This window comes from Gossypium hirsutum, chromosome D06 (assembly GCF_007990345.1).
Source record: "Gossypium hirsutum isolate 1008001.06 chromosome D06, Gossypium_hirsutum_v2.1, whole genome shotgun sequence".
NCBI classification, from domain to species: Eukaryota; Viridiplantae; Streptophyta; class Magnoliopsida; order Malvales; family Malvaceae; genus Gossypium; species Gossypium hirsutum.
The window spans coordinates 12,421,553-12,433,470 of record NC_053442.1 but is presented as its reverse complement, the minus strand read 5'-3'; positions in this window follow the sequence as shown (position 1 = coordinate 12,433,470).

Below are 11,918 nucleotides of genomic sequence, written 5' to 3'. Positions count from 1 at the left end.
TGAATCAATCAAGATAGCAAATTTTGCTAGAATACAAAATGAGAATAAATTAATCAAGATGGCGTATTTTGTCAAAAAATATAAAAAAATGAATAAAATAGAAATAGGTGCCCCAGATATCGTAGCATGAGCTTCTCTGCCCCAAACTTCTTGAGGACCTTTTTGAACTTGATATGTGTTTAAAAATCCTAGAACACTTTGTTGATGCCCCAAGATGTAAAATCTCTCCTTATTAATTCGGAGAGGACAAGACTACCGCATGCCCCACATTCGATCAAAATTTAAACTGCCCATTCCTGGGTTTTCAATTCAAAAATCCTTTGGTCTCAAGGCGCCATTTGCAGGTTTTCACATTGGCCTCTCCTTTTTCTTTTCTTTTTTCTTTTCGTTTCTTTTTTTTCAAGTGAAGTATTTACTGCTTGAATCAGAATTCTCAAGATTAGGCAGATTCTTGTCATCCATCTTGATCAATATCGACGCTTTTTCAGATTTGACCTTCCACATAAGGTCCTTTTCAGTTTGACATCCACTTTCTTCTGAAGTCCTTTTGTATGGGAAGGATCTTCTTCGATATCAGGTCCCCCTCATGGAATTCTCTAGGGCGAACCTTTTTGGTGAGCTCGCATCATTCAGTTTTGGTACATTTGACCATGACGGACAGCTTTCAACATTTTCTCTTCAATCAAATTTAACTGATCATATCGGGCCTGGATCCATTCTGCTTCATCCAACTTCGACTCTGACAAGGCTCGAGGGGAAGGAATATCAACTTCGATTGTAAAACTGCCTTTATTCCATATACCAATCAGAAATGAGTTGCCCCGATAGAGGTTTTTTTGTTTTGTTTTATTGTTTTTTTTGTTTTTGTTTTTTTTGTTTTTTTTTCCACTGAACCGTTCATTTTGGGGGAAAATGGTGTTAATCTTAAACAAACTGCAAACTTTTGTGATCGTGCTGTTGTTCAAACTAGTGCATTGTCAGATATGATCCTTTTTGGCATTCCATACCGACGTATGATTTTTTTCAAGAATTTGCTGACTGTTGACTTTGTGACGTTAGCATATGAAGCAACTTCCACCCACCTAGTGAAGTAATCGATGACCACAAAGATGACTCGATGACCGCCAGAAGCTTTTAGTGAGGTTGGCCCAATGACATCCATGCCCCTCATAAAGAAAGTCTATGGAATAGCCATAACATGAAGAGATGAAGGAGGCACATGAATCTTGTCTCCATAAATTTGGCACTTGTGACATTTCTTGGTATAACTGATGCAATCCTCTCTCATGGTGGACCACCAGTACCCGAATCTCATGATTTGCTTGGTCATTGCAAAACCATTAGCATGTGTTCCTCACACACCTTTATGGACCTCTTCCAGGATTTTTTTTAACCCCAACAGTATCCACACGTCTTAGTAGCTCAGGCATATCTTGATCATACGAAAACATCTTTGAACTCTTGGAGTAACTCAATGACGTCTCGCTTTGTCTTTGCAGTGATACATGCTTCGATCTTCACCTCCTAAGCTCACAATTTCCACTGATTTTTTTGTAAGATAGGATCTGTTTCTCGACTTATTCTACCATCCTTAACAAATCAGGAGATAAACCACAGTCTTGGTCGTCTTCAAAGTCCCGAGGTTCCTCTGGACACATATCTTGCTCAAAAGGAGATTTTGAGTCAATAGCAGTGTCGCTCATATAATTGATATCTAGAGACCTGTTCTAGGGACGAAGGAAGACTCAAAGAGCTAATGAATCAAAGGATAATTATCTGTATGGTATAAGTAAAAATGAAATGGAAGGACCAAGAGCATGTTTGCCAAAACAGAAGACATAGATGCATTTCATTGAAATAAAAAATAGTGGATATGTGCCTTTTTCACAAAAGAATTTTCTATTGCTCCCAGGCTTAGAGCAATAAGAGTGTTCTGAATATTACTCTGAAATGGTCCTAAAACACAAGAATCTCCTCCGCACTCCAGTTGTTTAGAATGCCTCTAGGGATGTAGAAACAAATTCCTGATAGGCTTTTTTTAGTTCCTTCTTCAAAGGCACAAACATCTTTACCTTTCGAATCATCGATATATTCAAAGAATTCCAATTTTTTATCATCCGTCTGGCTTTGCACTAAATTTCTAAACTCGATGTACTTTTGGATTTTAGGAAATTTTTTATATGCAACGAAATGTAATGTTGATGCATGAATACAAAAAGAGGCGTTGATCTTGATTCAATTCTATTAGAACAACTTTTCTAGAAAACAAATCTCTTTATATAAAATGGATATTTACATATACGACCTTGTCCTAAGACTCGAAGTAAAGACATCGATCATTTTCCTTAAATCCATATGTTAAGATTGAATCTTGAAAACTCTTCAAAGGGGCACCTCATCTATATCTTTTTTGCTTGATCCGAGCTGCGACCCATTGTTCACTCATTCTCGTGATGCTCATTGGTCTCTTTAAGAAAGTTGACATTAGCGACTCTCGAATAGTTTTCATCAGCTTGAGTCTTCGGGCAACGAGGCAAAGTCGTGTACTCATTCACCAGACTATCACCCTTCCCTCATTACGTTTTTCTAGACCATATTCAGACAACTGCATTGTCTCCCACTTTATCAAGAAATTCGTTTTCCATTACAAGCTCTTTATCTAGCAACTGAACGTGAATTAGGACCTCTTTTTTATGATGAAAATGCAATGCAGTCATAACCAAAACAAAAGAAAATAGGTTAGTACAAAACAAAAGCAAGCAAGAAATAAATAAATAGAGCACCTATTCGGGTGACCTCTAGGGATTTAGCGTAGTTCTGCCTAGGTTAGGCTCTTAGGGCTCACTATATGTGGTTTGGTTCTAAAGTAAAGATATCCGAACCAGCAGATTCCTCGATCCTCACCCATCATAGGCTCATATAGACCGAGTTCAGTTCAGGGGAATACATTTTTCTATGGCCATGCGGAGATGAAAATCTCACGAAGATATAGGTTCGGATGTATCCCGGAAGCGATTCACTATCCCATGCGGGGGTGAAAACCTCACGAAGGTGTAGTTTCTTACTCTCACTTAAAAGGGTGTGGCCAACGGTCTTGCAATGCAATGTGCAGAAAGATACCAAAACCTAAACTAACACAGCAATTATAAACCATAATGAGGAATATCATAATAGAGACGGATGAAATGCAACGAAAGGATCGTATATTAAAATCAAGTTTTCAATTTTTTACAAAAAGACAAAAAATAATCAACTCGTGCCTTAACTCTCTTATTTTGTCCCCAGTGGAGTCGCCAAGCTGTTGACACCATTTTTTTGATAAAATAGGGTTGACTTGGATTTTAAAAATGAAAATGAAAATGGGAGTCGCCACCGATCTTTTTAATGAGGTGTGATCGAGACACCTCGAATAGTGGTTGTTTTTAATAAATAATTTGATTTTATTAAAACAATAATTTTGGTCCACAAAATTCAGAAAAACGGCTTCGGGAGTCGGTTACGCACGAGGAAGGATTAGCACCCTCGATACTCCCAAAATTGGTACCTAGTTGATTACTTAATGTCTTAGTATCGAAGATTGAAAACTTTAAAGAGATTTAAAATACGATCCTTTATTGAAATGTTGAAAATTTTCGGGAAAATGACATAGTTCACGCTAATCGAAAAAGAGAATTATATTTAGTAAGTTAGGACACAATGTCTTGAATTCCCGATGTGCGAATGAATGCCAAAAAATTACTTATTTAAAAGATATTTAACTATCTTGGATTTAAAAAAAAGGATCATGCCCAGTAAGTTAGGACACGATCTTTTCTTAATTCCCGAGATCATTTAAAACTTGAGAAAAAAATGATCATGCCCAGTAAGTTAGGACACGATCTCTTCTTAATTCCCGATATCGTTTAAAACTTGAGTTTGAAAATATTTGTATATTTCGATTTATTGTGAAAATTGAAACCCAGTAAGTTAGGGTACGACCTTCTCGAATCTAAATACAAGATTTTGCTTTTTCAAAAGTCGAAATTTATGCTTCGAGATAAATTAATCTAACACAAAATAGTAGAAGTGAAACACAGTGTTAATATGCGTAACAAAATGAATACGATGATGTAAGCATAAATAATACGAGCAATAGCAACGAAAATAAGATGCCAGTAATGCCTGTTCTTTTTTTTTCTCTTAGCCTTTGTTTGGCAAGTTGCTATAAGTTTTCGATGAGATCCTTAATACTGTCCTAGAAAAATTCATGAGTGATTCAAGAAAAAAAAATTCTAACAATTGAAAAGATCAAATAAGTCTTACACTATGAACGAATCCTCAATTTAAATATTGAAATTCTTGGATAGCCCTGATAAATCTGGATCATCCCATTTCCTCATTTTGACCCTTTTCGCCGAAGAACCCTATTTAGATTAGAGTCCGCCACAATATATAATTGTTGGTATGAAAGAATTTTTTTGTAATGAAAAACTCAACTCTTATTACAAGTGAATTTCTGAAAATTCTTTTTGATTTCTAGAAATTCTAGAAATCACTTTATTTCTTGGTGTCAAAAACAAAACAAAATAGGATATGTGGTATAAAAACGGGAAAAAGGACAAATCAATAGCATACAAAATAAATATATAAGCAAATAAAGTTAAAGCATTCTTTTAAAATAATAACAAAAATGTAAATAAATAAACAAAAATGAATAAAATATAAAAATATAAAAATGTAAAAAGATGTATATATTTGTATATATATATGCATATAAAAATTATAAAATAATATATATATAAGTATGTATACATATATTTGTAAAAATAAAAAATATAAATATAGATATATGTAGATATGTATATAAGTTATAAAATGTAAAAATATATATAAGTATGTATATATATAAGTAAATTATGAAAATATGTACGTGTATAAATATATATTATAGAAATATATATATATATATATATAACAAAATTTGAGATTAAAAAGATAATAATAATAGTATCAAATTTATTAATTTTAATGAGAAAATAACCAAAATAACAAAGAAAATGGCTAAATTGAATTAAAAACAAAATTCGGGATCAAATCGCAAATCAATTAAAGGGGAGGGACTTTTCTGAACGCGTGCATAACATGGAGGGACTAAAAGGGAAATTTTCTTTTCTCCTCCAAAACAGTGTCGTTCTAGAGAGGACCAAATTGTAAATCAAAATAAATTATTGGGCGAATTAAAAAAAAGCACTTGATTATAAAGTTATTTAAAAGCGGAAAGGCTAAAAGCGCAATTAGCTCCTCCGCATAGAAAACACGCGAATCTCCTGGTCGGGTCGGGTCACACGCGGGTTGTCCCCCAAAACGACGTAGTTTTGGCGCCTGAAGCTATGGCCCAAAACGGCACCGTTTTATGTGCCTTTATAAATCAATTTTTTTAAAACTTCATTTTCTACTTGCCCTTAAAAAACTAAACTTTCTCTAAAAAACCCCTCCCCTCTAGTCCATAGCTCCGACAGATGGCCACCGTGCCGAACTTCGGTCGCCGCATTAGCGCTGCCGCGCACGGTGGTCTATGAAGGCAAAAAGGCGTATTTTCTAGATCTCTACCCCCTAAACCCAAATCCGGCCTCAAAACACCAAAAAACAAAAGAAAAAGGATCCTCAGTCCTCTCAACGACCGATTTGGACGTCGGAGGAGCCTTCGACAACAAGGGCACAACGCGACTCCGGTGGGTTCCTCTTTTCTTTTTTACTATTTATTATTTATTTGTTATGTAGAAAAAAAGTGAAATAAAATATAAAAAACGAACAGGAGGAGTAAAATAATCGAATCTAGAAATCAACCTTTCAAAAATCGTTTTCTGTTTTTTTTTATTGCTCAATCTCTTCTGAAAAGGCCGAACCCCTTTTGTTTTTACAATAATCGGCTTTATAGCTGAAAAAAAGAAAAAGAAATGAATCCCTTCCCCCGATTTTGTGGTCTGTTTCTGTCTTTTCCTTGGTTGCGTGTTTGCAGGTGCAAGTGGCGACGTGACCGTGGCGGTGGCAAGTGGGCAGATGAGCAGCGACCGACGTGACAGTGGCGGCTGGTCAAGGCAAGTTGGGGACAGAAGGCTACGGCTCTGAAACCCTAGTTTGACTATTGGGAATTTGGGTATTGGGCTTGTTGGGCCTAGTTTTGTTTGGGCTGGAGATTGGGCTCGGGTTGTAATGGTTATTTGTGCCTAGTGGGCTGCTTGGGATTATTTTTGGGTCTGTTATTGGGCTGGGCAAAATTGGGCTTGTACATCTAGCATCTATTTCAACACCAAATTTAGAACAAAGTGTGATGCTAGATCTAGACTCAACAATAGGCACAATGTCACGCTTATGTTCTTTTTTGGGCGACCATTTAATTGGGCATTGGAAAGTTTAGTGACCTTTTCGACTATAGCACCAACATTCAATTTCTTGAATTCTAGTTGTTTATGAAGAATAGGTACCTTGAGTAAGTCTTTGGGGGGTTTTGTTTGTTCGCACTTTTGATAATAATATGGAGGAATATAGTCTTCCTCGAACTTATCAAAACCATAATAAACTTTTTTTCCCCTAAGTTGAGAAATCTTAGAAGTGGATGAATGTTTAGAGCTCATCTTCTAGCCCTTGAAGAGTTGTTCAAGCCTTTCTATCACTATTCTTTAATCAAGTTCGCCGTTTAACTTATTGTGGCCTATTTATTTTCCGTAAATTTAAAATTTTGTTCTTGGACCATTCTTTTGTTGAAGGTCTCCACTTGATCTTTAACTTCTATAATTTGGCCTTTAAAATAATCAATATAGTTTCCCACTACCTTTTGATATTAAGGATTTTGTTCTCCTTTATCCTTTGGATTTTGTTTCCTTTTGTTCCTTTCACCCTTACCTCTTGTATGTATTGTTAAACCTACAAAATAAAATAAACAATGATTGTAAAACTCACCTTTAACACTCATTAGACATTTTCGAAAAAAAATTTCACTTGAGCTTTTTTTTCCTTTAAATATAAAATTCAACTCTTGTAATATTTTTAAAAATTTTTTTTAGCAAAACAATTCAAATTAAAGTAAGTGGTGTGTTGGAAGCAAAATCCACCTAATACAACCTAAGAGGCCAATGAAAAGACGAGGCAATTTGTAGCCTAAGTCGCACGGAAATAGGATTATAGGGTCAAAGATTGACTCGAGGATCGTGATGGGGGACCAAGCCAGACATAACCAGGTCCATGTGAAGGGTGATAGTTGTTTCATGCATATAAAGGGGCACCCCTTTGAGGCCACACCTCAGGGAATAATCGAAGCAAACTCATAAGTCTTATGAAGCTATAGTAACTATTCGAGTATCTTAAGTTGAAATGTCGACACTAACCTAGTACATGTATGGAATAGAAATTATTTCAATGTTAAATGAGAAGCTATTATTAAGAAATAATGGTAATTGTGGCATTTGGTACCCGTGCCCGGTGATCGGGTCAGGTATAGGGTGTTACATTCTGCTTGTAAGGATAGTATTTATTGTTACATTGTTAGCAACACATATTTTCTTCCTCAAATAAAGTTAACAAATTTTGAACAAAATATTTGGGCATATAATAGGAATGTTATCACATTAATAACATAAGTTATCTCTGCCTTTTGAAGGGTTATGTTGAGAACTCCCATTGTTCTCTTATTTATTATTGTGTTTCCACTTTAAGTGATTATTATTATGCCACTTATATTATATCCTTCATTTTTTTATGCTTGCATTCACTTTGGGGAATGCAACAAATCTAGTAGGATAACTTCTAAATGTCCCGATATATATATTTTAAAGAGAACCAATATCACAAAAAATTATCTTTTAGCTGACAATCAATATATATTTAAACAAAAAATATTTTATAAGAAAAGAATATGTACTCAAATACAAAGCAACATTGTATTAATATATTTTTACCAAACCCCAAGTTTTTTTGAAATATTAAAAAAAGAAAAGAATATTATTATACGATTTTTTATAAACAATCATTTGAAAATAATATACTTCAAAGGTTCATTAATAAACCTAATGAACCCATCAATATTTAATAATATAATTTAATATTAAATTATATTTGAAAAAAACAAATAATAATCATACATCAAATTAAAAAAAAAATGTGGAAGCTCCTGACCAATCAAAATTTTGCTCCATAAATTCAAGATCAAAAACTAAAATTTGATCAATGCTAAGATAATAGCTTTTAGAATCAGAAATAAAACAAACTAATCAAATAAATTATAATTAATCATAGATAAAAATAATAATCTCAATATGAAACATTAATAAAAAAAACTTCCCGCAAATCTTTGCACAACCTCAAGATATTTTTTGACAATTTTGGCCTTCTTTACTTCTATGTAGCAAGAAATTGTTTGAATTTTTAAATATCTTGGCATGTAATAGTAAAAGTCTTTAAGGGAAAGATTTTTCTTAGAGGGGTTACCAAATAAAAATAAAGAAAATAGGAGCGGATGAAAATCAAGTATCGTGCTAACAATATGTTATTAAATAAATAATAAAGAAAGTAAATGTACAAAGAAAATGAGAGGAAATTTACAATGCTTCTCCAATGTTTATATTTATAGAAATAAAAAAATATAAATGAAATAAAACTCTACTTATCTTCATCTTCATATTTATAACAATTTTTTATTTTTAACTTAATCACTATTAATTTGTTCCTTTTTAAGTAATGACCCATTTCTTTTTGGCCCAAGATAAAAAAATAGTCATAGGGAGTCGAATTTGAGGATTTGCTCCATTATTTTAATGTCATGAGGTAATGTTGAAAAATCCACTTTTTCATATTTCTTCGAAGAATAAGGATTCCTCCACCTCTCATTGTTTAAAAGATAGTGCATAAGTGTAAGTAGCACTCTGTTGCCAAAATGTGTAATGTAAGTAGAACTTTTAGGTAACCACCATTACACCTATTATCTATGTTGGGACATTTTCAAATATTTATAGTGTTCCAATAACTATAAATGAATGGGTGTAATTAATCAAAAGTTATATTATTTGATTTTTTGAAAAAGAATTATAACTATTTAAATAATATTATTTGAATAGTTATAATATTAAATGAATAATTATGTGCTTATTTTAAAGACATTATTATTTAGAAAGATACCTATTGGTGAAAGATGTCTTTATGAAGAGACATGAAAATTCCTATAAATAGAAATGAGATTTCATTTGGAAAACACACCAACAAATTCTAATATTTTTTCTTTCCTTCCTTCATTTTCTAATATTATTAGATTATTTTATAAAGTATTACTGCAGAACTCCTTTATAGAAATTGAGTTTCTTGTCATATATTGCTCAATGTGTAGTTGGCTATTCTCGTCAGTGCAAAACGCAAATAGTCATTGGCTTCATTGTGTCCTTGAGGTTAATTTGCTTGGAACTCATTTGTACACCGAAAATAGGTGGGGGCGAATATAACCTTAAAGATAGTGACTTGATACACGCTTTGGAGCCTTGTCTTATTTATTTTTTTTCTGTTTGAGTTCCGTTCGTGTGTTCGAGATTTTCTTCACCGGAGATTTGTACTAACAATCTTAAGGTTATATCTCATGATGATCACCACAACACATGAAAGTGGAACACTGAGCGAGTTGGCTTCCAACTTTGTCAAACTTGATCAGTTTGATGGTCGCAATTTTTGACGATGGTAGAAAAAGATGCACTTCTTATTATCGACTTTGAAGATTGCTTATGTTTTGGATACTCCAAGACCTAAAGAGAATGAAAACAGATCTGTTGCTGCAGCTTGAGAAAGACAAAAATGGGACAATGCTGACTACATGTGCATGGGCCACATATTGAATGGTTTATTTGATGGTTTGTTCGACACCTACCAAAACAAGGTCACCGCTAAAGAATTATAGGACAAATTGGAGACAAGATACATGATCGAAGATGTTACAAGTAAGAAATTTCTTGTCAGTCGTTTCAATAATTATCAAATAGTTGATGGTCGTTCTGTTATGGAACAATTCCGTGATATTGAAAAGATGCTAAATCAATTCAAGCAATATGATATGAAAATGGATGAAATGATTGTTGTATCCTCCAAAATAGACAAACTTCCTCCATCTTAGAAAGACTTTAAAAGAAGTCTAAAACATAATAAAGAGGAAATATCTTTTGAGGCTTTGGAAAATCATCTTCGTATTGAAGAAGAATATCGAAAACAAGACCAGAACCTAAATTCTGAAAATACCAAAGTGCATATTGTAGGGCCCAAATTTTGCCCGGAGCTCAAACACAAATAAACCAAAAATAAAATAAAAACCAATAGTAGTCCTTTTTTTAATTGTTTAGTATCACAAAACCCAATACAATATAAACCTAACCCATTACCTAATTGCATTACCCTACCCCAGGCCCAAATTACAAACCCATTGCAGCCCAAAATCAAAACCCAACACCTAGCCTAACAGAGACCAAAATCGAAAAACCCTAGCAGTTAAGGTAAGCCTCCAGCGCCGCAACAGAGCCAGGCTTCCCCCCTCGCGCGTGTTGCACCCGAGCGCGTGTAGTGCCTCCGAGCCGAGCCACGCCACCACTAGGGACCATGCCGTACGCACGCCCGCACGCATCCGTACCTGCAAAAACGCACAAAAAAAGCAACAAAAAGGATAGCAATAAAAAAGAAGAAAAAAGAAAAAAGATGTATTTTTTGATTCGACCATATAAGGCCATTTTTTAGCGTTTGGAAGGGGCATATATTGAAATAGAGGGAAAAAAGGCAGAGAGGGGAGAGGCATATTGTAAAAACAAAAAAAAGAAGATCAATACACTGAAAATCAAAGTGTTTTTGAAGGTGATTTGAGTTTTTCCTATTTTTTGATTCTTTTCCTTGTTTGTTTACTGTTTGAGAAGAGAAAAGCAAATAACGAGAGAGAGTTTACCTTCATTTCAGTGCCATTGAATCCCTGTCCGCTTCGTCGCGATCGGAGCATGGACGGGGACTGAGGGTCTTTGAAAGGGACAGTGAGACCGAGCGGCGCAGAGGGTTTTGTTCTTTTTTCTTTTGGTTTTCTTTTCGATTAGGGGGAATGTCAGATAGCTTAGGGTTTGGTGTTTTAGACGGTGAATGGAACGTCGTCGTTTGAGCCTAGGGCCATGGCTTCGAAATGGCGTCGTTTGCATGCATAGATTCACGCAGTGACTTGATCCGAGGGAGGGATCCGCGCGTTTTGCCTTTATGATTATTTATGCAGCAGGTCCTCCTTTATTTTGCATTATTTCAATCTGATTTATTTCGATATTTTTAATTTATATCATATATTTTATTCTATATTCATTTTAGTCCAAAATCAGACGATGACGTTCTTGTTATCTGGATTTGAATTCTGTAACTTATGCGTTTAATTATTGTGTTAGTCCTCATGCTTTCGATTGCTTGCGAGTTTAGTCCTCCAAGTGCTGGGTCTTCGATTTAATTATTATTATTTTTTCTTTTCTTATTTCTTATCCATCATAACGTTTTGTTTAATTTTATAAACATTAAATGTTTTGTTGATTTATAACAAATTTTAAATATTAGGATTAACATTGTTTTCAAACTTTTTTGTATTATTATAATTTTAGGATACAACATACTGTTATTTAAAGTTATTATTAACCTATTTTGAGTCTATCAACATTATTTTAAAACTTGTTTTTATCAAATTATCTATTATTATATGTTTCATCATCTTTTAATATATATAGACATTTTATACTGATTTGATAAGCTTTGTATATATTTTAATAATTTATTTTGTGTTATAACTTTTTTCGTATAGCATTTTTAAAGGCCATTATAAGTGTTATTAAATTATTTTAATGTATATATATTTGTTTTGATTTGATTATAAATTTCAAGTATTTTTATATCTATATATA